At 62.3% G+C, this 26,626-nt stretch overlaps 2 long non-coding RNA genes across 3 annotated transcripts in view; one reads left to right on the top strand and one right to left on the bottom strand.

Annotated features, from left to right (window-relative positions):
* LOC139826090 (uncharacterized) overlaps positions 1–26,626 on the top strand; it is a 567,662-nt gene that overhangs the window by 12,525 nt on the left and 528,511 nt on the right. The gene's annotated exons all lie outside the window — the stretch shown is intronic.
* LOC139826093 (uncharacterized) overlaps positions 1–26,626 on the bottom strand; it is a 370,736-nt gene that overhangs the window by 392 nt on the left and 343,718 nt on the right. The window lies entirely within an intron of this gene.

Here is a 26,626-nt window from a genome sequence, read left to right as displayed (position 1 = left end):
TGTGTGCAGTGTGCCAAACATCCACGCACGTGTTTACCCTCCAGCATGTCAGTACATTTCACGTACGTCTTTCTGTCAATAGATGGGACTGGGCACGCTTGTGGAAGTGTGCGTGTGTGTGGCCACGTGTTTGCTTACACATCAGTGTGTAGCTGCGTGTGCGTGCACGCGGTGCTGGGTGCACATACCTGGGTGCCCCACAGGTCCCGCTGTAGTAGCCCAGCACCTGCCCCATAGTCGCCCCGTAAGTGCTCCAGACATGCCTCTTAAGACCCCTACAGCAGCCCCATGAGTGCCCCACAGGTAATTCCACAGCCGCCCCATCCCGCCCCACAGCGGCCGCTGCGGGACCCCCGGAGACCCCCGGCCCCACAGCCGCCCCGCAGCCCCACAGCGCGCGGTCTCGGGCCCCGGTGCCGGCGAAGCCACGTCCTGGCCGCGGCCGGAGGAGCCGCCGCTTGTCCGCCCCCCACGTCCCCCCGATCACTGCTGCTGTCGCTGCCTGAGGAGCCGCAGCAGCCGCCGCTTGTCCGCCCCCCACGTCCCCCCGATCGCTGCTGCTGTCGCTGCCTGAGGAGCCGCAGCAGCCGCCGCTTGTCCGCCCCCCACGTCCCCCCGATCGCTGCTGCTGTCGCTGCCTGAGGAGCCGCAGCAGCCGCCGCTTGTCCGCCCCCCACGTCCCCCCGATCGCTGCTGCTGTCGCTGCCTGAGGAGCCGCAGCAGCCGCCGCTTGTCCGCCCCCCACGTCCCCCCGATCGCTGCTGCTGTCGCTGCCTGAGGAGCCGCAGCAGCCGCCGCTTGTCCGCCCAGCCCCGACTGCCCCCCCCCAATCGCCGCCGCTGCCGCCCCCGCCACCCCCCTTCTCCCGCCATCCCGGTGTCACAACGGGGACTTTGAGCGCGGCTGTGGAGGCAGCAGCTGTTCTGACAGCGAAGCCAAACCGGACCGGGAAACAGGACCGGGAACCAGGAACCGTGGCAGGGAAGTTTTCCCTTGGAGCAAACAAACCCCAGGTGTTCTTCAATGTTTATTGAGAAAGCAGAGTCAGGATGTACCAGTAGTCCGATCAGTGACCTTCTAAGACAAAGTGGGGTCCTGGGATGTCACAATGGGCCCCAGTGACAAAGAGGGTCCCCATGGTGCCACAATGGGCCCTGGGGACAAAGGGAGTCACCAGGATGTCACAATGGGCCCTGGGGACAAGGGGGGTCCCACCCTGTAACAATGGGCCCTGGGGACAAAGTGGGGCCCTGGGATGTCACAATGGGCCCTGGGGACAAACGGGGTCCTGGGACGTCACAATGGGTCCTGGGGATAAAGGGGGTCCCCAGGATGTCACAATGGGCACTTGAGACAAAGGTTGGGTCCCCATTGTGTCACAATGCGTCCCCAGTGACAAGAGGGTTCCCCATGGTGTCACAATGGGCCCTGGGGACAATTGGGGGTCCTGGGATGTCACAATGGGCCGTGAGGACAACAGGGGGTCCCCACGGTGTCAAAATGGGCCCTGGTGACATACGGGGCAGCCCAGGATGTCACAATGGGCCCTGGGGACAAAGAGGGGTCCCCAGGATGTTCACAATGGGCCCTGGAGACAGTGGGGGGTCCAGAAATGTCACAATGGGCCCTGGGGACAAAGGGGGCTCCCCAGGATGTCACAATGGGCTCTGGGGACAAAGGCGGTCCCCACGGTGTCACAATGCACCCTGGGGACAATGGGGGGTCCTGGGACGTCACAATGGCCCCTGGGGACAAAGGGAGTCCCCACCCTGTCACAATGGGCCCTGGGGACAAAGGGGGGTCCTGGGACGTCACAATGGGCCCTGGGGACAAAGGAGGTCCCCAGGATTTCACAATGGGCCATGGGGACAAGGGGTGTCCTGGAATGTCACAATGAGCCCTGGGGACAAAGGGGGTGCCCAGGATTTCACAATAGGCACTGGGGACAAGGGGGTCCCCAGGATGTCACAATGGGCCCTGGGGACAAAGAGGGGTCCCCTGAATGTCAGAATGGGCCCTGGGGACAAGGGGGTGCAGTGGATGTCACAATGGGCCCTGGGGACAATGGGGGGTGTCCAGGATGTGAGAATGAGTCCTGAGGACAAGGGGGGGTCCCCATGGTGTCACAATGGGTCCGCAGTGACAAGGAGGTGTCCCCATGGTGTCACAATAGGCCCTGGGGACAAAGTGGGGTCCAAGAATGTCACAATGGGCCCTGGGGACAAAAGGGGTTGCCATGGTGCCACAATGGGCCCTGGGGTCAAAGGGGGTGTCCCCATGGTGCCACAACGGGCCCTGGGAGCAAGGGGGTGGCCAGGATGTCACAATGGGTCCTGCGGAAAATGGGGGGTGCCCAGGATGTCACAATGGACCCTGAGGAAAATGAGGTTCCCCAGGATGTCACAATGGGCCCTGGGGACAATGGCGGGTGCCCAGGAAGTGAGAATGAGTCCTGAGGACAAGGAGGGGTCCCCATGGTGTCACAATAGGCCCTGGGGACAAAGTGGGGTCCTAGAATGTCACAATGGGCCCTGGGGACAAAAGTGGTCCCCATGGTGCTACAATGGCTCCTGGGGACAAAGGGGGGTCCTGGGATGTCACAATGGGCACCGGGGACAAGGGGGTGTCCCCATGGTGCCACAATGGGCCCTGGGAGCAAGGGGGTGGCCAGGATGTCACAATAGGTCCTGGGGACAATGGGAGGTCCTGGGACGTCACAATGGGCCCTGGGGTCAAGGAGGGATCCCCAGGATGTCACAATGGGCCCTGGGGACAAAGAGGGGTCCCCTGAATGTCACAATGGGCCCTGGGGACAAGGGGGTGCCGAGGATGTCACAATGGGCCCTGGGGACAATGGGGGCTCCTGGGATGTCACAATGGGCCCTGGGGACAAGGGTGGGTCCCCAGGATGTCACAATGGGCCTTGGGAACAAGGGGTTCCCCCAGATAACACAATGGGCCCTGGGGACAATGTAAGGTCCTGGGCTGTCACAATGGACCCTGAGGACAAGGGGGGTCCCCAGGATGTCACAATGAAGTCCTGGGACAAAGGGGGTCCCCAGGATGTCACAATGGGGCCTGGGGACCAGGGGGGGTCCTGGGATGTCACAATGGGCCTTGGGAACAAGGGGTTCCCCCAGATAACACAATGGGCCCTGGGGACAATGTAAGGTCCTGGGCTGTCACAATGGACCCTGAGGACAAGGGGGGTCCCCAGGATGTCACAATGAAGTCCTGGGACAAAGGGGGTCCCCAGGATGTCACAATGGGGCCTGGGGACCAGGGGGGGTCCTGGGATGTCACAATGGGCCTTGGGAACAAGGGGTTCCCCCAGATAACACAATGGGCCCTGGGGACAATGTAAGGTCCTGGGCTGTCACAATGGACCCTGAGGACAAGGGGGGTCCCCAGGATGTCACAATGAAGTCCTGGGACAAAGGGGGTCCCTATGGTGCCACAATGGGCCCTGGGGACAAAGGGGGTCCCCAGGATGTCACAATGGGCCCTGGGGACAAAGAGCGTCCCCAGCATGTCACAATGGGCTCTGGGGACAAAGGGGGTCCCCTGAATGTCACAATGGGCCCTGGGGACAATGGGGGGTCCTGGGATGTCACAATGAGCCCTGCAGACAAGGGTGGTACCCACGGTGTCACTATGGGCCCTGGGCACAAGGGGGGGTCCCCATAGTGTCACAATGGACCCTGGGGACAAGTGGGGTCCCCACGATGTCACAATGGGCCCTGGGGACAATGGGGGGTACCCAGGATGTGAGAATGAGTCCTGAGGACAAGGAGGGGTCCCCATGGTGTCACAATAGGCCCTGGGGACAAAGTGGGGTCCTAGAATGTCACAATGGGCCCTGGTGACAAGGGGGTATCCCCATGGTGCCACAATGGGCCCTGGGAGCAAGGGGGTGCCCAGGATGTCACAATGGGCCCTGGGGACAATGTGGGGTCCTGGGATGTCACAATGGGCCCCAGAGACAAAGGGGGTCCCCCTGAATGTCACAATGGGTCCTGGGGACAATGGGGGGTCCTAGGACGTCAAAATGGGCCCTGGGGACAAGGAGCGATCCCCAGGATGTCACAATGGGCCCTGGGGACTATGGGGGGTCCTGGGATGTCACAATGGGCCCTGGGGATAAGGGGGGGTCCCCAGGATGTCACAGTGTGCCCTGGGTACAAAGAGGCGTCCCTGGAATGTCACAATGGGCCCTGGGGACAAGGGGGTGCCCTGAATGTCACAATGGGCCCTGGGGACAATGGGGGGTCCTGGGACATCACAATGGGCCCGAGTGACAAGGGGGGGTCCCCAGGATGTCACAATGGGCCCTGGGGACAAAGAGGGGTCCCCTGAATGTCACAATGGGCCCTTGGGACAAGGGGGTGCCCTGAATGTCACAATGGGCCCTGGGGACAATGGGGGGTCCTGGGACGTCACAATGGGCCCGAGTGACAAGGGGGGGTCCCCAGGATGTCACAATGGGCCCTGGGGACAATGGTGGGTCCCCTGAATGTCACAATGGGCCCTGGGGACAAGGGGGTGCAGTGGATGTCACAATGGGCCCTGGGGACAATGGGGGGTCCTGTAATGTCACAATGGGCCCTAGGGACAATGGGGGTCCCCAGGATGTCACAATGGGCCCTGGGGACAAAGGGGGTTTCTGGGATGTCACAATGGGCCCCAGTGACAAAGGGGGTCCCCATGGTGCCACAATGGGCCCTGGGGACAAGGGGGTTCCCCTGGATGTCACAATGGGCTCTGGGGACAAGGAGGGTCCCCAGGATGTCACAATGGGCCCTGGAGACAAAGGCGGTCCCCACCATATCAGAATGGGCCCTGGGGACAATGGGGGGTCCCGTGAATGTCACAATGGGCCCTAGGGACAAGGGGGTGCCGAGGAGGTCACAATGGGCCCTGGGGACAATGGGGGGTCCTGGGACGTCACAATGGGCCCTGGGGACAAGAGGGGATCCCTAGGATGTCACAATGGGCCCTGGGGACTAATGAGGTCCCCACGGTCTCACAATATGTCCTGGAGACAAAGGGGGGTCCCCTGAATGTCACAATGGGCCCTGGTGACAAGGGGGGATCCCCAGGATGTCACAATGGGCCCTGGCGACAATGGGGGGTCCTGGGACGTCACAATGGGCCCTGGGGACAAGAGGGGGTCCCCAGGATGTCACAATGGGCCCTGGGGACAAAGAGGGGTCCCCTGAATGTCACAATGGGCCCTGGGGACAAGGGGGTGCCGAGGATGTCACAATGGGCCCTGGGGACAATGGGGGTCCTGGGACGTCACAATGGGCCTTGGGGACACAGAGGGGCCCTAGGACGTCACAATCAGCCCTGGGGACAAGGGGGGATCCCCTGAAAGTCACAATGAGCCCTGGGAACAGAGGGGGGTCCTGGGACGTCACAATGGGCCCTGTGGACAAGGGGGGGTCTCCAGGATGTCACAATGGGCCCTGGGGACAAAGAGGGGTCCCTAAAGTGTCACAATGGGCCCTGGGGACACAGAGGGGCCCTGGGACGTCACAATCAGCCCTGGGGACAAAGTGGGGTCCTGGGATGTCACAATGGGCCCCAGTGACAAAGGGGGTCCCCATGGTGCCACAATGGGCCGTGGGGACAAAAGGGGTGCCCAGGATGTCACAATGGGCCCTGGGGACCAGGGTGGGTCCTGCGATGTCACAATGGGCCCTGGGGACAAAGGGGGTCCCCTGTATGTCACAATGGGCCCTGGGGACAATGGGCGGTCCTGGGATGTCACAATGGGCCCCAGTGACAAAGGGGTTCCCTGAATGTTACAATGGGTCCGGAGGACAATGGGGGGTCCTGGGACATCACAATAGGCCCTGGGGACAAGGAGGGATCCCCAGGATGTCACAATGGGCCCTGGGGACAAGGGGGGGTCCCCTGAATGTCGCAATGGGCCCTGGGGACAATGGGGGGTCCTAAGACGTCACAATGGGCCCTGGGGACAAGGAGGGATCCCCAGGATGTCACAATGGGCCCTGGGGACAATGGGGGGTCCTGGGACGTCACAATGGGCCCCAGTGACAACGGGGGTCCCCAGGATGTCACAATGGGCCCTGGGGACAAAGAGGGGTCCCCTGAATGTCACAATGGGCCCTGGGGACAAGGGGGTGCAGTGGATGTCACAATGGGCCCTGGGGACAATGGGGGGTCCTGGAATGTCACAATGGGCCTTGGGGACAATGGGGGTCCCCAGGATGTCACAATGGGCCCTGGGGACAATGGGGTTGCCCAGGATGTCACAATGGGCCCTGGGGACAATGGGAGTCCCCAAGGTGTCAGAACGAGCCCTGGGGACAAAGTGAAATCCTGGAATGTCACAATGGCCCCCAGTGACAAAGGGGTTCCCCATGGTGTCACAATGGGCCCTGGGGACAAAAGGGGTCGCCAGGATTTCACAATAGCACTGGGGACAAAGGGGGGTCATGGGATGTCACAATGGGCCCTGGGGACAAGGGAGATCCCCATGGTGTCACAATAAGCCCTGGGGACAAAGTGGGGTCCTGGGATGTCACAATGGGCTCTGGGGACAAGGAGGGTCCCCAGGATGTCACAATGGGCCCTGGGGACAAAGGGGGGTCCTGGGATGTCACAATGGGCCCCAGTGACAAAGAGGGTCCTCATGGTGCCACAATGGGCCCTGGGGACAAAGGGGGTCCCCAGGATGTCACAATGGGCTCTGGGGACAAAGGGGGTGTCCCCATGGTGCCACAACGGGCCCTGGGAGCAAGGGGGTGGCCAGGATGTCACAACAGGTCCTGGGGACAATGGGGGGTCCTGGGACGTCACAATGGGCCCTGGGGTCAAGGAGGGATCCCCAGGATGTCACAATGGGCCCTGGGGACAAAGAGGGGTCCCCTGAATGTCACAATGGGCCCTGGGGACAAGGGGGTGCCGAGGATGTCACAATGGGCCCTGGGGACAATGGGGGGTCCTGGGATGTCACAATGGGCCCTGGGGACAAGGGTGGGTCCCCAGGATGTCACAATGGGCCTTGGGAACAAGGGGTTCCCCCAGATAACACAATGGGCCCTGGGGACAATGTAAGGTCCTGGGCTGTCACAATGGACCCTGAGGACAAGGGGGGACCCCAGGATGTCACAATGAAGTCCTGGGACAAAGGGGGTCCCCAGGATGTCACAATGGGGCCTGGGGACCAGGGGGGGTCCTGGGATGTCACAATGGGCCCCAGTGACAAAGGGGGTCCCTATGGTGCCACAATGGGCCCTGGGGACAAAGGGGGTCCCCAGGATGTCACAATGGGCTCTGGGGACAAAGGGGGTCCCCTGAATGTCACAATGGGCCCTGGGGACAATGGGGGGTCCTGGGATGTCACAATGAGCCCTGCAGACAAGGGTGGTACCCACGGTGTCACTATGGTCCCTGGGCACAAGGGGGGGTCCCCATAGTGTCACAATGGGCCCTGAGGACAAGGAGGGATCCCCAGGATGTCACAATGGGCCCTGGGGACAATGGGCGGTCCTGGGACGTCACAATGGGCCCTGAGGACAAGGAGGGATCCCCAGGATGTCACAATGGGCCCTGGGGACAATGGGGGGTCGTTAGACGTCACAATGGCCCCTGGGGACAAAGAGGGGTCCCCTGAATGTCACAATGGGCCCTGGGGACAATGGGGGGTCCTGGGACGTCACAATGGGCCCCAGTGACAAGAGGGGTCCCCAGGATGTCACAATGGGCCCTGGGGACAATGGGGGGTCCTGGAATGTCACAATGGGCCTTGGGGACAATGGGGGTCCCCAGGATGTCACAATGGGCCCTGGGGACAATGGGGTTGCCCAGGATGTCACAATGGGCCCTGGGGACAATGGGAGTCCCCAAGGTGTCAGAACGAGCCCTGGGGACAAAGTGAAATCCTGGAATGTCACAATGGCCCCCAGTGACAAAGGGGTTCCCCACGGTGTCACAATGGGCCCTGGGGACAAAAGGGGTCCCCAGGATTTCACAATAAGCCCTGGGGACAAAGGGGGATCATGGGATGTCACAATGGGCCCTGGGGACAAGGGAGATCCCCATGGTGTCACAATAAGCCCTGGGGACAAAATGGGGTCCTGGGATGTCACAATGGGCTCTGGGGACAAGGAGGGTCCCCAGGATGTCACAATGGGCCCTGGGGACAAAGGGGGGTCCTGGGATGTCACAATGGGCCCCAGTGACAAAGAGGGTCCTCATGGTGCCACAATGAGCCCTGGGGACAAAGGGGGTCCCCTGGATGTCACAATGGGCTCTGGGGACAAGGAGGGTCCCCAGGATGTCACAATGGGCCCTGTGGACAAAGAGCGTCCCCTGAATGTCACAATGGGCCCTGGGGACAAAGGGGGTCCCCACGGTATCAGAATGGGCCCTGGGGACAAAGGGGGTCCCCTGAATGTCACAATGGGCCCTGGGGACAATGGCGGGTTCTGGGACGTCACAATGGGCCCTGGGGACAAGGGGGGTCCCCAGGATGTCACAATGGGCCCTGGGGAAAAAGAGGGGTCCCCTGAATGTCACAATGGGCCCTGGGGACAAGGGGGTGCTGAGGATGTCACAATGGGCCCTGGGGACAATGGGGGGTCCTGGGACGTCACAATGGGCCCTGAGGACAATGGTGGGTCCCCTGAATGTCACAATGGGCCCTGGGGACAACGGGGGGTCCGCAGGATGTCACAATGGGCCCTGGGGACAATGGCGGGTTCTGGGACGTCACAATGGGCCCAAGTGACAAGGAGGGTCCCCACGGTGCCACGATGGGTCCTGGGGACAAGGGCGTCCCCCAGATGTCACAATAAGCCCTGGGGACAAAGTGGGGTCCTGGGATGTCACAATGGGCCCTGGGGACAATGGGAGTCCCCAAGGTGTCAGAACGAGCCCTGGGGACAAAGTGGAATCCTGGAATGTCACAATGGCCCCCAGTGACAAAGGGGTTCCCCATGGTGCCACAATGGGCCCTGGGGACAAAAGGGGTCCCCAGGATTTCACAATGACCCTGGGGACAAAGGGGGGTCCTGGGATGTCACAATGGGCCCTGGGGACAAAGGGGGTATCCCCATGGTGCCACAACGGGCCCTGGGAGCAAGGGGGTGGCCAGGATGTCACAATGGGTCCTGGGGACAAAGGGGGTGTCCCCATGGTGCCACAACGGGCCCTGGGAGCAAGGGGGTGGCCAGGATGTCACAATGGGTCCTGCGGAAAATGGGGGGTGCCCAGGATGTCACAATGGACCCTGAGGACAAGCGGGGGTCTCCATGGTGTCACAATGGGCCCCAGTGACAAAGGGGCTCCCCTGAATGTCACAATAGGTCCTGGGGACAATGGGGGGTCCTGGGACGTCACAATGGGCCCTGGGGACAACGAGGGATCCCCAGGATGTCACAATGGGTCCTGGGGACAAAGAGGGGTCCCCTGAATGTCACAATGGGCCCTGGGGACAATGGGGGGTCCCCTGAATGTCAAAATGGGCCCTGGGGACAAGGAGGGATTCCCAGGATGTCACAATGGGCCCTGGAGACAAGGGGGTGTCCCTAGGATGTCACAATGGGCCGTGCGGACAAGGGTGGTACCCACGGTGTCACAATGGTCACTGGGCACAAGGGGGGGTCCCTATATTGTCACAAGGGGTCCTGGGGACAAGTGGGGTCCTGGGATGTCACAATGGGCCTTGGGGACAAAGGGGGTATCCCCATGGTGCCACAACGGGCCCTGGGAGCAAGGGGGTGGCCAGGATGTCACAATGGGTCCTGGGGAAAATGGGGGGTGCCCAGGATGTCACAATGGACCCTGAGGACAAGCGGGGGTCTCCATGGTGTCACAATGGGCCCCAGTGACAAAGGGGCTCCCCTGAATGTCACAATAGGTCCTGGGGACAATGGGGGGTGCTGGGACGTCACAATGGGCCCTGGGGACACTGAGGGATCCCCAGGATGTCACAATGGGCCCTGGGGACAAAGAGGGGTCCCCTGAATGTCACAATGGGCCCTGGGGACAAGGGGGTGCAGAGGATGTCACAATGGGCCCTGGGGACAATGGGGGTGCAGAGGATGTCACAATGGGCCCTGGGGACAATGGGCGGTCCTGGGACGTCACAATGGGCCCTGAGGACAAGGAGGGATCCCCAGGATGTCACAATGGGCCCTGGGGACAATGGGCGGTCCTGGGACGTCACAATGGGCCCTGAGGACAAGGAGGGATCCCCAGGATGTCACAATGGGCCCTGGGGACAATGGGGGGTCGTTAGACGTCACAATGGCCCCTGGGGACAAAGAGGGGTCCCCTGAATGTCACAATGGGCCCTGGGGACAATGGGGGGTCCTGGGACGTCACAATGGGCCCCAGTGACAAGAGGGGGTCCCCAGGATGTCACAATGGGCCCTGGGGACAATGGGGGGTCCTGGAATGTCACAATGGGCCTTGGGGACAATGGGGGTCCCCAGGATGTCACAATGGGCCCTGGGGACAATGGGGGGTCCTGGAATGTCACAATGGGCCTTGGGGACAATGGGGGTCCCCAGGATGTCACAATGGGCCCTGGGGACAATGGGGTTGCCCAGGATGTCACAATGGGCCCTGGGGACAATGGGAGTCCCCAAGGTGTCAGAACGAGCCCTGGGGACAAAGTGAAATCCTGGAATGTCACAATGGCCCCCAGTGACAAAGGGGTTCCCCACGGTGTCACAATGGGCCCTGGGGACAAAAGGGGTCCCCAGGATTTCACAATAGCACTGGGGACAAAGTGGGGTCCTGGGATGTCACAATGGGCTCTGGGGACAAGGAGGGTCCCCAGGATGTCACAATGGGCCCTGGGGACAAAGGGGGGTCCTGGGATGTCACAATGGGCCCCAGTGACAAAGAGGGTCCTCATGGTGCCACAATGGGCCCTGGGGACAAAGGGGGTCCCCTGGATGTCACAATGGGCTCTGGGGACAAGGAGGGTCCCCAGGATGTCACAATGGGCCCTGTGGACAAAGAGCGTCCCCTGAATGTCACAATGGGCCCTGGGGACAAAGGGCGTCCCCACGGTATAAGAATGGGCCCTGGGGACAAAGGGGGTCCCCTGAATGTCACAATGGGCCCTGGGGACAGTGGGGGGTCCTGGGACGTCTCAATGGGCCCTGGGGACAAGGGGGGGTCCCCAGGATGTCACAATGGGCCCTGGGGACAAAGAGGGGTCCCCTGAATGTCAGAATGGGCCCTGGGGACAAGGGGGTGCAGTGGATGTCACAATGGGCCCTGGGGACAATGGGGGGTGTCCAGGATGTGAGAATGAGTCCTGAGGACAAGGGGGGGTCCCCATGGTGTCACAATGGGTCCCCAGTGACAAGGAGGGGTCCCCATGGTGTCACAATAGGCCCTGGGGACAAAGTGGGGTCCAAGAATGTCACAATGGGCCCTGGAGACAAAAGGGGTTGCCATGGTGCCACAATGGGCCCTGGGGTCAAAGGGGGTCCCCATGGTGCTACAATGGCCCTGGGGACAAAGGGGGGTCCTGGGATGTCACAATGGATCCTGGGGACAAAGGGGGTGTCCCCATGGTGCCACAACGGGCCCTGGGAGCAAGGGGGTGGCCAGGATGTCACAATGGGTCCTGCGGAAAATGGGGGGTGCCCAGGATGTCACAATGGACCCTGAGGACAAGCGGGGGTCTCCATGGTGTCACAATGGGCCCCAGTGACAAAGGGGCTCCCCTGAATGTCACAATAGGTCCTGGGGACAATGGGGGGTGCTGGGACGTCACAATGGGCCCTGGGGACAACGAGGGATCCCCAGGATGTCACAATGGGCCCTGGGGACAAAGAGGGGTCCCCTGAATGTCACAATGGGCCCTGGGGACAATGGGGGGTCCCCTGAATGTCAAAATGGGCCCTGGGGACAAGGAGGGAATCCCAGGATGTCACAATGGGCCCTGGAGACAAGGGGGTGTCCCTAGGATGTCACAATGGGCCGTGCGGACAAGGGTGGTACCCACGGTGTCACAATGGTCACTGGGCACAAGGGGGGGTCCCTATAGTGTCACAATGGGTCCTGGGGACAAGTGGGGTCCTGGGATGTCACAATGGGCCCCAGTGACAAACGGCGCCCCTGAATGTCACAATGGGCCCTGGGGATAATGGGGGTCCGGGGACGTCCCAATGGGCCCTGGGGACTAGGAGGGATCCCCAGGATGTCACAATGGGCCCTGGGGACAATAGCGGGTCCTGGGACGTCCCAATGGGCCCTGGGGACAAGCAGGGATCCCCAGGATGTCACAATGGGCCCTGGGGACAATGGCGGGTTCTGGGACGTCACAATGGGCCCTGGGGACAAGGGGGGTCCCCAGGATGTCACAATGGGCCCTGGGGAAAAAGAGGGGTCCCCTGAATGTCACAATGGGCCCTGGGGACAAGGGGGTGCTGAGGATGTCACAATGGGCCCTGGGGACAATGGGGGGTCCTGGGACGTCACAATGGGCCCTGAGGACAATGGTGGGTCCCCTGAATGTCACAATGGGCCCTGGGGACAACGGGGGGTCCGCAGGATGTCACAATGGGCCCTGGGGACAATGGCGGGTTCTGGGACGTCACAATGGGCCCAAGTGACAAGGAGGGTCCCCACGGTGCCACGATGGGTCCTGGGGACAAGGGCGTCCCCCAGATGTCACAATAAGCCCTGGGGACAAAGTGGGGTCCTCGGATGTCACAATGGGCCCTGGGGACAATGGGAGTCCCCAAGGTGTCAGAACGAGCCCTGGGGACAAAGTGGAATCCTGGAATGTCACAATGGCCCCCAGTGACAAAGGGGTTCCCCATGGTGCCACAATGGGCCCTGGGGACAAAAGGGGTCCCCAGGATTTCACAATGGCCCTGGGGACAAAGGGGGGTCCTGGGATGTCACAATGGGCCCTGGGGACAAAGGGGGTATCCCCATGGTGCCACAACGGGCCCTGGGAGCAAGGGGGTGGCCAGGATGTCACAATGGGTCCTGGGGAAAATGGGGGGTGCCCAGGATGACACAATGGACCCTGAGGACAAGCGGGGGTCTCCATGGTGTCACAATGGGCCCCAGTGACAAAGGGGCTCCCCTGAATGTCACAATAGGTCCTGGGGACAATGGGGGGTGCTGGGACGTCACAATGGGCCCTGGGGACACTGAGGGATCCCCAGGATGTCACAATGGGCCCTGGGGACAAAGAGGGGTCCCCTGAATGTCACAATGGGCCCTGGGGACAAGGGGGTGCCGAGGATGTCACAATGGGCCCTGGGGACAATGGGGGTGCAGAGGATGTCACAATGGGCCCTGGGGACAATGGGCGGTCCTGGGACGTCACAATGGGCCCTGAGGACAAGGAGGGATCCCCAGGATGTCACAATGGGCCCTGGGGACAATGGGGGGTCGTTAGACATCACAATGGCCCCTCGGGACAAAGAGGGGTCCCCTGAATGTCACAATGGGCCCTGGGGACAATGGGGGGTCCTGGGACGTCACAATGGGCCCCAGTGACAAGAGGGGGTCCCCAGGATGTCACAATGGGCCCTGGGGACAATGGGGGGTCCTGGAATGTCACAATGAGCCTTGGGGACAATGGGGGTCCCCAGGATGTCACAATGGGCCCTGGGGACAATGGGGTTGCCCAGGATGTCACAATGGGCCCTGGGGACAATGGGAGTCCCCAAGGTGTCAGAACGAGCCCTGGGGACAAAGTGAAATCCTGGAATGTCACAATGGCCCCCAGTGACAAAGGGGTTCCCCACGGTGTCACAATGGGCCCTGGGGACAAAAGGGGTCCCCAGGATTTCCCAATAGTACTGGGGACAAAGGGGGGTCATGGGATGTCACAATGGGCCCTGGGGACAAGGGAGATCCCCATGGTGTCACAATAAGCCCTGGGGACAAAGTGGGGTCCTGGGATGTCACAATGGGCTCTGGGGACAAGGAGGGTCCCCAGGATGTCACAATGGGCCCTGGGGAGAAAGAGGGTCCCCTCGGTATCAGAATGGGCCCTGGGGACAAAGGGGGTCCCCTGAATGTCACAATGGGCCCTGGGGACAGTGGGGGGTCCTGGGACGTCTCAATGGGCCCTGGGGACAAGGGGGGGTCCCCAGGATGTCACAATGGGCCCTGGGGACAAAGAGGGGTCCCCTGAATGTCACAATGGGACCTGGGGACAAGGGGGTGCAGTGGATGTCACAATGGGCCCTGGGGACAATGGGGGGTGTCCAGGATGTGAGAATGAGTCCTGAGGACAAGGGGGGGTCCCCATGGTGTCACAATGGGTCCCCAGTGACAAGGAGGGGTCCCCATGGTGTCACAATAGGCCCTGGGGACAAAGTGGGGTCCAAGAATGTCACAATGGGCCCTGGGGACAAAAGGGCTTGCCATGGTGCCACAATGGGCCCTGGGGTCAAAGGGGGTGTCCCCATGGTGCCACAACGGGCCCTGGGAGCAAGGGGGTGGCCAGGATGTCACAATGGGTCCTAGGGAAAATGGGGGGTGCCCAGGATGTCACAATGGACCCTGAGGACAATGAGGGTCCCCAGGATGTCACAATGGGCCCTGGGGACAATGGCGGGTGCCCAGGATGTGAGAATGAGTCCTGAGGACAAGGAGGGGTCCCCATGGTGTCACAATAGGCCCTGGGGACAAAGTGGGGTCCTATAATGTCACAATGGGCCCTAGGGACAAAAGTGGTCCCCATGGTGCTACAATGGCTCCTGGGGACAAAGGGGGGTCCTGGGATGTCACAATGGGCACCGGGGACAAGGGGGTGTCCCCATGGTGCCACAATGGGCCCTGGGAGCAAGGGGGTTGCCAGGATGTCACAATAGGTCCTGGGGACAATGGGGGGTCCTGGGACGTCAAAATGGGCCCTGGGGTCAAGGAGGGATCCCCAGGATGTCACAATGGGCCCTGGGGACAAAGAGGGGTCCCCTGAATGTCACAATGGGCCCTGGGGACAAAGGGGGTCCCCAGGATGTCACAATGGGCTCTGGGGACAGTGGGGGGTCCTGGGACGTCTCAATGGGCCCTGGGGACAAGGGGGGGTCCCCAGGATGTCACAATGGGCCCTGGGGACAAAGAGGGGTCCCCTGAATGTCACAATGGGCCCTGGGGACAAGGGGGTGCAGTGGATGTCACAATGGGCCCTGGGGACAATGGGGGGTGTCCAGGATGTGAGAATGACTCCTGAGGACAAGGGGGGTCCCCATGGTGTCACAATGGGTCCCCAGTGACAAGGAGGGGTCCCCATGGTGTCACAATAGACCCTGGGGACAAAGTGGGGTCCAAGAGTGTCACAATGGGCCCTGGGGACAAAAGGGGTTGCCATGGTGCCACAATGGGCCCTGGGGTCAAAGGGGGTCCCCATGGTGCTACAATGGCCCTGGGGACAAAGGGGGGTCCTGGGATGTCACAATGGGTCCTGGGGACACAGGGGGTGTCCCCATGGTGCCACAACGGGCCCTGGGAGCAAGGGGGTGGCCAGGATGTCACAATGGGTCCTGCGGAAAATGGGGGGTGCCCAGGATGTCACAATGGACCCTGAGGACAAGCGGGGGTCTCCATGGTGTCACAATGGGCCCCAGTGACAAAGGGGCTCCCCTGAATGTCACAATAGGTCCTGGGGACAATGGGGGGTCCTGGGACGTCACAATGGGCCCTGGGGACAACGAGGGATCCCCAGGATGTCACAATGGGCCCTGGGGACAAAGAGGGGTCCCCTGAATGTCACAATGGGCCCTGGTGACAAGGGGGGGTCCCCTGAATGTCAAAATGGGCCCTGGGGACAAGGAGGGATTCCCAGGATGTCACAATGGGCCCTGGAGACAAGGGGGTGTCCCTAGGATGTCACAATGGGCCGTGCGGACAAGGGTGGTACCCACGGTGTCACAATGGTCACTGGGCACAAGGGGGGGTCCCTATAGTGTCACAATGGGTCCTGGGGACAAGTGGGGTCCTGGGATGTCACAATGGGCCCCAGTGACAAACGGCGCCCCTGAATGTCACAATGGGCCCTGGGGACTAGGAGGGATCCCCAGGATGTCACAATGGGCCCTGGGGACAATGGCGGGTTCTGGGACGTCACAATGGGCCCTGGGGACAAGGGGGTCCCCAGGATGTCACAATGGGCCCTGGGGAAAAAGAGGGGTCCCCTGAATGTCACAATGGGCCCTGGGGACAAGGGGGTGCTGAGGATGTCACAATGGGCCCTGGGAACAATGGGGGGTCCTGGGACGTCACAATGGGCCCTGAGGACAATGGTGGGTCCCCTGAATGTCACAATGGGCCCTGGGAACAACGGGGGGTCCGCAGGATGTCACAATGGGCCCTGGGGACAATGGCGGGTTCTGGGACGTCACAATGGGCCCAAGTGACAAGGAGGGTCCCCACGGTGCCACGATGGGTCCTGGGGACAAGGGCGTCCCCCAGATGTCACAATAAGCCCTGGGGACAAAGTGGGGTCCTGGGATGTCACAATGGGCCCTGGGGACAATGGGAGTCCCCAAGGTGTCAGAACGAGCCCTGGCGACAAAGTGGAATCCTGGAATGTCACAATGGCCCCCAGTGACAAAGGGGTTCCCCATGGTGCCACAATGGGCCCTGGGGACAAAAGGGGTCCCCAGGATTTCACAATGGCCCTGGGGACAAAGGGGGGTCCTGGGATGTCGCAATGGGCCCTGGGGACAAAGGGGGTATCCCCATGGTGCCACAACGGGCCCTGGGAGCAAGGGGGTGGCCAGGATGTCACAATGGGTCCTGGGGAAAATGGGGGGTGCCCAGGATGACACAATGGACCCTGAGGACAAGCGGGGGTCTCCATGGTTTCACAATGGGCCCCAGTGACAAAGGGGCTCCCCTGAATGTCACAATAGGTCCTGGGGACAATGGGGGGTGCTGGGACGTCACAATGGGCCCTGGGGACAATGAGGGATCCCCAGGATGTCACAATGGGCCCTGGGGACAAAGAGGGGTCCCCTGAATGTCACAATGGGCCCTGGGGACAATGGGCGGTCCTGGGACGTCACAATGGGCCCTGAGGACAAGGAGGGATCCCCAGGATGTCACAATGGGTCCTGGGGACAATGGGGTGTCGTTAGACGTCACAATGGCCCCTGGGGACAAAGAGGTGTCCCCTGAATGTCACAATGGGCCCTGGGGACAATGGGGGGTCCTGGGACGTCACAATGGGCCCCAGTGACAAGAGGGGGTCCCCAGGATGTCACAATGGGCCCTGGGGACAAACAGGGGTCCCCTGAATGTCACAATGGGCCCTGGAGACAAGGGGGTGCCTGGGAACAATGGGGGGTCCTGGGACGTCACAATGGGCCCTGCGGACAAGGAGGGATCCCCAGGATGTCACAATGGGCCCTGGGGACAATGGGGGGTCCTGGGACGTCACAATGAGCCCTGCGGACAAGGGTGGTACCCAGGACGTCACAATGGGCCCTGGAGACAAGGGGGTGTCCCTAGGATGTCACAATGGGCCGTGCGGACAAGGGTGGTACCCACGGTGTCACAATGGTCACTGGGCACAAGGGGGGGTCCCTATAGTGTCACAATGGGTCCTGGGGACAAGTGGGGTCCTGGGATGTCACAATGGGCCCCAGTGACAAACGGCGCCTCTGAATGTCACAATGGGCCCTGGGGACAATGGGGGTCCTGGAACGTCCCAATGGGCCCTGGGGACTAGGAGGGATCCCCAGGATGTCACAATGGGCCCTGGGGACAATGGCGGGTTCTGGGACGTCACAATGTGCCCTGGGGACAAGGGGGGTCCCCAGGATGTCACAATGGGCCCTGGGGAAAAAGAGGGGTCCCCTGAATGTCACAATGGGCCCTGGGGACAAGGGGGTGCTGAGGATGTCACAATGGGCCCTGGGAACAATGGGGGGTCCTGGGACGTCACAATGGGCCCTGAGGACAATGGTGGGTCCCCTGAATGTCACAATGGGCCCTGGGGACAACGGGGGGTCCGCAGGATGTCACAATAGGCCCCGGGGACAATGGCGGGTTCTGGGACGTCACAATGGGCCCAAGTGACAAGGAGGGTCCCCACGGTGCCACGATGGGTCCTGGGGACAAGGGCGTCCCCCAGATGTCACAATAAGCCCTGGGGACAAAGTGGGGTCCTGGGATGTCACAATGGGCCCTGGGGACAATGGGAGTCCCCAAGGTGTCAGAACGAGCCCTGGGGACAAAGTGGAATCCTGGAATGTCACAATGGCCCCCAGTGACAAAGGGGTTCCCCATGGTGCCACAATTGGCCCTGGGGACAAAAGGGGTCCCCAGGATTTCACAATGGCCCTGGGGACAAAGGGGGGTCCTGGGATGTCACAATGGGCCCTGGGGACAAAGGGGGTATCCCCATGGTGCCACAACGGGCCCTGGGAGCAAGGGGGTGGCCAGGATGTCACAATGGGTCCTGGGGAAAATGGGGGGTGCCCAGGATGACACAATGGACCCTGAGGACAAGCAGGGGTCTCCATGGTTTCACAATGGGCCCCAGTGACAAAGGGGCTCCCCTGAATGTCACAATAGGTCCTGGGGACAATGGGGGGTGCTGGGACGTCACAATGGGCCCTGGGGACAATGAGGGATCCCCAGGATGTCACAATGGGCCCTGGGGACAAAGAGGGGTCCCCTGAATGTCACAATGGGCCCTGGGGAAAAAGGGCGGTCCTGGGACGTCACAATGGGCCCTGAGGACAAGGAGGGATCCCCAGGATGTCACAATGGGCCCTGGGGACAATGGGGGTCGTTAGACGTCACAATGGCCCCTGGGGACAAAGAGGGGTCCCCTGAATGTCACAATGGGCCCTGGGGACAAAGGGGGGTGTCGACGGTGTCACAATGGGCCCCAGTGTCAAAGGGGGTCCCCATGGTGCCACAATGGGCCCTGGAGACAAAGGGGGTCCCTTGGATGTCACAATGGGCTGTGGGGACAAGGAGGGTCCCCAGGATGTCACAATGGGCCGTGGGGACAAGGAGGGATCCCCAGGATGTCACCATGGGCCCTGGGGACAATGGGGGGTCCTTTGACTTCACAATGGGCCCTGGGGACAAAGAGGGGTCCCCTGAATGTCACAATGGGCCCTGGGGACAATGGGGGGTCCTGGGACGTCACAATGGGCCCTGCGGACAAGGAGGGATCCCCAGGATGTCACAATGGGCCCTGGGGACAATGGGGGGTCCTGGGACGTCACAATGAGCCCTGCGGACAAGGGTGGTACCCAGGATGTCACAATGGGCCCTGGGAACAAGGGGGTTCCCCATAGTGTCACAATGGGTCCTGGGGACAAGTGGGGTCCCCAGGATGTCACAATAGGTCCTGGGGACAATGTGGGGTCCTGGGATGTCACAATGGGCCCCAGTGACAAAGGGGCCCCCTGACTGTCACAATGGGCCCTGGGGACAATGGGGTGTCCTGGGACGTCACAATGGGCCCTGAGGACAAGGAGGGATCCCCAGGATGTCACAATGTGCCCTGGGTTTCAAAGAGGCGTCCCCTGAATGTCACAATGGGCCCTGGGGACAATGGGGGGTCCTAAGACGTCACAATGGGCCCTGAGGACAAGGAGGGATCCCCAGGATGTCACAATGGGTCCTGGGGACAATGGGGGGTCCTGGGACGTCACAATGGGCCCCAGTGACAAGGGGGGGTCCCCAGGATGTCAGAATGGGCCCTGGGGACAAAGAGGGGTCCCCTGAATGTCACAATGGGCCCTGGGGACAAGGGGGTGCAGTGGATGTCACAATGGGCCCTGGGGACAATGGGGGGTCCTGGAATGTCACAATGGGCCCTGGGGACAAAGGGGATGTCCCCATGGTGCCACAATGGGCCATGGGAGCAAGGGGGTCCCCAGGATGTCACAATGGGTCCTGGGGACAATGGGAGGTGCCCAAGATGTCACAATGGACCCTGAGGACAAGCAGGCGTCTCCATGGTGTCACAATGGGACCCCAGTGACAACGGGGGGTCCCCATGGTGTCACAATGGGCCCTGGGGACAAACGTGGTTCCCCTCAATATCAAAATGGGTCCTGGGGACAAAGTGGGCTCCTCGGATGTCACAATGGACACTGGGGACAACGGGAGGTCCTGGGACGTCACAATGGGCCCTGGGGACAAAGTTGGTCCCCACGATGTCTCAATGAGCCCCAGTGACAAAGGGGGGTACCCAGGATGTCACAATGGGCCGTGGGGACAATGAGGGGTCCTGGGACATCACAATGGGTCCTGGGGACAAGGGGGGGACCCCTGAATGTCACAATGGGCCCTGGGGACAATGTGGGGTCCTGGGATGTCACAATGGGCCCCAGTGACAAAGGGGGTCCCCTGAATGTCACAATGGGCCCTGGGGACAATGGGGGATCCTGGGACGTCGGAATGGGCCCTGGGGACACGGAGGGATCCCCAGGATGTCACAATGGGCCCTGGGGACAAGGAGGGATCCCCAGGATGTCACAATGGGCTCTAGGGACAATGGGGGGTCCTGGGAAGTCACAATGGGCCCTGGGGACAAGGGGGGGGGTCCCCTGAATGTCACAATGGGCCCTGGGGAGAAAGGGGGTCCCCAGGATGTCAAAATGGGCCTTGGGGACAAAGTGGGGTTCTTGGATATCACAATGTGACACAGTGACAAAGGGGGTCCCCATGGTGCCACAATGAGCCCTGGGGACAAAGGGAGGTCCCTAGGATGTCACAATGGGCCCTTGGGACAATGGGGTTCCTGGGATGTCACAACGGGTCCCCAGTGTCAAAGGGGGTCCCCAGGATGTCTCAATGGGCCCTGAGGACAATGGGAGGTCCCCATGGTGTCACAAAGGGTCCCCAGTGACAAGGGAGGTCCCCACGGTGCCAGGATGGGTCCTGCGGACAAGGAGGTCCCCAGGATGTCACCATGGGCCCTGGGGACAAAGGGGGTCCCCAGGATGTCACAATGGGCCCTGGGGACAAAGAGACTCCCCAGGATGTCACAATGGGACCTGGGGACAAGGGGGTCCCCAGGAACTCACAATGGGCTCTGGGGACAATGGAGGTTCCCCAGGATGTTCACAATAGGCCCTGAGGACAAGGGGTGGTCCCCATGGTGTCACAATGGGTCCCCAGTGACAAGGGGGTCCCCAAGGTGTCACAATGGGCCCTGGGAACAATGGGGGGTCCTGGGACGTAACAATAGGCCCTAGGGACAAAGGGGGTCCCCACGGTGTTACTATGGTCCCGGGTGACAAAGGGGGATGCCCAGAATGTCACAATGGGCCCTGAGGACAAGGAGGGGTCTCCATGGTGTCACAATGGGTCCTGGGGACAAGGGGGTCCCCAGGATGTAAGAATGAACCCTGGGGACAATGGGGGGTCCTGGGACGTCACAATGGGTCCTGGGGACAAAGGGTGTCTCCAGGATGTCACAATGGGCTCTGGGGACAATGCAGGGTCCTGGGACGTCACAATGGGTCCTTAGGACAAAGAGGGGTCCCCAGGATGTCACAATGGGCCCTGGGGACAAAGAGGGGTCTCTAAAGTGTCACAATGGGCCCTGGGGACACAGAGGGGCCCTAGGACGTCACAATCAGCCCTGGGGACAAGGGGGGGGTCCCCTGAAAGTCACAATGAGCCCTGGGAACAGAGGGGGTCCCCAGGACGTCACAATGGGCCCTGGGGGTGGGGGGGGGGGGGGGGTTTGGGGGGGGGGGGGGGGGGGGGGGGGGGGGGGGGGGGGGGGGGGGGGGGGGGGGGGGGGGGGGGTTGGGGGGGGTTTTTTTGGGGGGGGGGGGGGGGGGGGGGGGGGGGGGGCACTGGGGACAAAGGGGGCATCCCCATGGTGTCACAATGGGCCCAAGTGACAATGAGGGCACCCACGATGCCACGATGGGTCCTGGGGACAAGGGGGTCCCCCAGATGTCACAATGGGCCCTGGGGACATTGGGGTTGCCCAGGATGTCACAATGGGCCCTGGGGACAATGGTGGGTCCCCTGAATGTCAAAATGGGCCCTGGGGACAAAGGGGGGTCGCAGGATGTCACAATGGGCACTGGGGACAAAGGGGGCGTCCCCATGGTGTCACAATGGGCCCAAGTGACAAGGAGGGCCCCACAGTGCCACGATGGGTCCTGGGGACAAGGGGGTCCCCTAGATGTCACAATGGGCCGTGGGGACAATGGGGTTGCCCAGGATGTCACAATGGACCCTGGGGACAATGGGGATCCCCAGGATGTCACAATGGGCCCTGGGGACAATGGGAGTGCCCAAGGTGTCAGAACGAGCCCTGGGGACAAAGTGGAATCCTGGAATGTCACAATGGCCCCCAGTGACAAAGGGGTTCCCCATGGTGCCACAATGGGCCCTGGGCACAAAGGGGGTCCCCAGGATTTCCCAATAGCACTGGGGACAAAGGGGGGTCACGGGATGTCACAATGGGCCCTGGGGACAAGGGAGGTCCCCATGGTGTCACAATAAGCCCTGGGGACAAAGTGGGGTCCTGGGATGTCACAATGGGCCCCAGTGACAAAGGGGGTCCCCATGGTGCCACAATGGGCCGTGGGGACAAAAGGGGTCCGCAGGATGTCACAATGGACCCTGGGGACCAGGGGGGGCCCTGCGATGTCACAATGGGTCCTGGGGACAAAGGGGGTCCCCTGGATGTCACAATGGGCTCTGGGGACAAGGGTGGTACCCACGGTGTCACAATGGGCCCTGGGAACAAGGCGGGGTGCCCATAGTGTCACAATGGGTCCTGGGGACAAGTGGGGTCCCCAGGATGTCACAATGGGCCCTGGGGACAATGTGGGGTCCTGGGATGTCACAATGGGCCCTGGGGACAAGGGGGGGTCCCCAGGATGTCACAATGTGCCCTGGGTACAAAGAGGCGTCCCCTGAATGTCGCAATGGGCCGTGGGGACAATGGGGGGTCCTGGGATGTCACAATGGGCCCTGGGGCCAAACAGGGATCCCCAGGATGTCACAATGGGCCCTGGGGACAAGGGGGGGTCCCCAGGATGTCACAATGTGCCCTGGGTACAAAGAGGCGTCCCCTGAATGTCGCAATGGGCCGTGGGGACAATGGGGGGTCCTGGGATGTCACAATGGGCCCTGGGGCCAAACAGGGATCCCCAGGATGTCACAATGGGCCCTGGGGACAATGGGGGGTCCTGGGACGTCACAATGGGCCCCAGTGATAAGGGGGCATCCCCAGGATGTCATAATGGGCCCTGGGGACCAGAGGGGTCCTTCGATATCACAATGGGCCCTGGGGACAAAGGGGGTCCCCTGGATGTCACAATGGGCCCTGGGGACAAAGGGGGGTCCTGGGATGTCACAATGGGCCCCAGTGACAAAGGGGCCCCCTGAATGTCACAATTGGTCCTGGGGACAATGGGGCGTCCTGGGACGTCACAATGGGCCCTGGGGACAAAGAGGCGTCCCCGGAATGTCACAATGGGCCCTGGGGACAAGGGGGTGCCCTGAATGTCACAATGGGCCCTGGGGACAATGGGGGGTCCTAAGACGTCACAATGGGCCCTGGGGACAAGGAGGGATCCTGGGACGTCACAATGGGCCCCAGTGACAAGGGGGGGTCCCCAGGATGTCACAATGGGCCCTGGGGACAAAGAGGGGTCCCCAGGATGTCACAATGGGCCCTGGGGACAATGGGGGGTCCTAAGACGTCACAATGAACCCTGGCACAACGGGGGGTCCTGGGACGTCACAATGGGCCCCAGTGACATGGGGGGGTCCCCAGGATGTCACAATGGGCCCTGGGGACAAAGAGGGTCCCCTGAATGTCACAATGGGCCCTGGGGACAAGGGGGTGCAGTGGATGTCACAATGGGCCCTGGGGACAATGGGGGGTCCTGGAATGTCACAATGGGCCCTGGGGACAATGGGGGTCCCCAGGATGTCACAATGGGCCCTGGGGACAATAGGAGGTTCTGGGATGTCACAATGGGCCCTGGGGACAATGAGGGTCCCCAGGATGTCACAATGGGCCCTGGGGACAATGGGGGGTGCCCAGGATGTGAGAATGAGTCCTGAGAAGAAGGGGGGGTCCCCATGGTGTCATAATGGGTCCCCAGTGACAAGGAGGGGTCCCCATGGTGTCACAATAGGCCCTGGGGACAAAGTGGGGTCCTAGAATGTCACAATGGGCCCTGGGGCAAAAGGGGTTGCCATGGTGCCACAATGGGCCCTGGGGTCAAAGGGGGTCCCCATGGTGCTACAATGGGCCCTGGGGACAAAGCGGGGTCCTGGGATGTCACAATGGTTCCTGGGGACAAAGGTGATGTCCTCATGGTGCCATAATGGGCCCTGGGAGCAAGGGGGTCCCCAGGATGTCACAATAGGTCCTGGGGACAATGGGAGGTGCTTAAGATGTCACAATGGACCCTGAGGACAAGCGGGGGTCTCCATGGTGTCACAATGGGTCCCCAGTGACAAGGGGGGGTCCCCATGGTGTCAAAATGGGTCCTGGGGTCAATGGGAGGTGCCCAAGATGTCACAATTGACCCTGAGGACAAGCGGGGGTCTCCATGCCTGACAGATCCTGACAGGGCCCGAGCAAACCTGACAGGGCCCGACGGAGCCCGACAGGGCACGAGCATACCCGACAGGGCCTGACGGAGCCTGACAGGGAACGAAGGAGCCCGACAGGGCCCGAGCAAACCCGACAGGGCCCGACAGAGCCCAACAGGACCCGAGCAAACCCGACAGGGCCCGAGCAAACCCGACAGGGTTCGACAAAGCCTGACAGGGCTAGATGGAGCCCGACAGGGCCCGAGGAAACCCGACAGGGCCCGACGGAGCCTGACAGGGCCCGAGCAAACCCGACAGGGCTCGACGGAGCCTGACAGAGCCCGAGCAAACCCGACAGGGCCCGAGCAAACCTGACAGGGCACGAAGGAGCCCGACAGGGCCCGAGCAAACCCGACAAGGCCCAACGGATCCCGACAGGGCGTGAGCAAACCTGACAGGGCCCGACGGAGCCCGACAGGGCACGAGCAAACCCGACAGGGCCTGACGGAGCCTGACAGGGCCTGAGCAAACCCGACAGGGCCCGAGCAAATCTGACAGGGCCCAACGGAGCCCGACAGGACGCGGGCAAACCCGACAGGTCCCGAGCAAACCTGACAGGGCCTGACAAGGCCTGACAGGGCCCGAGCAAACCCGACAGGGCCCGAGCAAACCTGACAGGGCCCGACGGAGCCCGACAGGGCGCGAGCAAACCCGACAGGGGCTGACAAGGCCCGACAGGGCCTGAGCAAACCCGACAGGACCCGCCAAAGCCTGATAGGGTCCGATGGAGCCCGACAGGGCCCGAGCAAACCCGACAGGGCCCGAGCAAAGCTGACAGGGCTCGATGGAGACCGACAGGGCCCGAGGAAACCCGACAGGGCGCGACGGAGCCTGACAGGGCCCGAGCAAACCCGACAGGGTTCGACGGAGCCCGACAGGGCCCGAGCAAACCCGACAGGGTCCGACGAAGCCTGACAGGGCTTCAGCAAACCCGACAGGGCCCGAGCAAACCCGACAGGGCCAGACGGAGCCCGACAGGGCCCGAGGAAACCAGACAGGGCCCGACAGAGCCCGACAGGGCCCGAGCAAACCCGACAGGGCCCGAGCAAACCCGACAGGGTTCGACAAAGCCTGACAGGGCTTGATGGAGCCCGACAGGGCCCGAGGAAACCCGACAGGGCCCGACGGAGCCTGACAGAGCCCGAGCAAACCCGACAGGGCTCGACGGAGCCCGATAGGGCCCGAGCAAACCCGACAGGCCCTGACAAAGCCCGACAGGGCCCGAGCAAACCCGAAAGGGCCCGACGAAGCCTGACAGGGCTCGATGGAGCCCGACAGGGCCCGAGGAAACCCGACAGGGTCCGACGGAGCCTGATAGGGCCCGAGCAAACCCGACAGGGCCCGATGGAGCCCGACAGGGCTCGAGCAAACCCGACAGGGTCCGACGAAGCCTGACAGGGCTTCAGCAAACCCGACATGGCCCGAGAAAACCCGACAGGGCCCGACGGAGCCCGACAGAGCCCGAGGAAACCAGACAGGGCCTGACGGAGCCCGACAGGGCTTGAGCAAACCCGACAGGGCTCGACAGAGCCCGACAGGGCCCGAGCAAACCCGAAAGGGCCCGACGGAGCCTGACAGGGCTCGATGGAGCCAGACAGGGCCCGAGGAAACCCGACAGGGCCTGATTGAACCCGATAGGGCCCGAGCAAACCCGACAGGGCCTGACGGAGCCTGACAGGGCCCGGGCAAACCCGACAGGGCACGCTGGAGCCCGACAGAGCCCGAGCAAACCCGACAGGGCCCGACAAGGCCCGACAGGGCCCGAGCAAACCTGACAGGACCTGACAAAGCCTGACAGGGCCCGACGGAGCCCGACAGGGCCTGAGAAAACCCGAAAGAGCCCGACGGAGCCTGACAGGGCTCGATAGAGTCCGACAGGGCCCGAGGAAACCCGACAGGGCCCGACGGAACCCGAGAGGGCCCGACGGAACCCGAGAGGGCCCGAGGGAATCCGACAGGGCCCGACGGAGCCTGACAGGGCCCGAGCAAACCCGACAGGGCCCGACAGGGCCCGACAGGACCCGAGCAAACCCGACAGGGCCCGAGCAAA

Source organism: Patagioenas fasciata, chromosome 34 (genome assembly GCF_037038585.1).
Source record: "Patagioenas fasciata isolate bPatFas1 chromosome 34, bPatFas1.hap1, whole genome shotgun sequence".
NCBI classification, from domain to species: Eukaryota; Metazoa; Chordata; class Aves; order Columbiformes; family Columbidae; genus Patagioenas; species Patagioenas fasciata.
The sequence above is the reverse complement of the archived record's forward strand: the minus strand, read 5'-3'. Positions and strand labels throughout refer to the sequence as shown.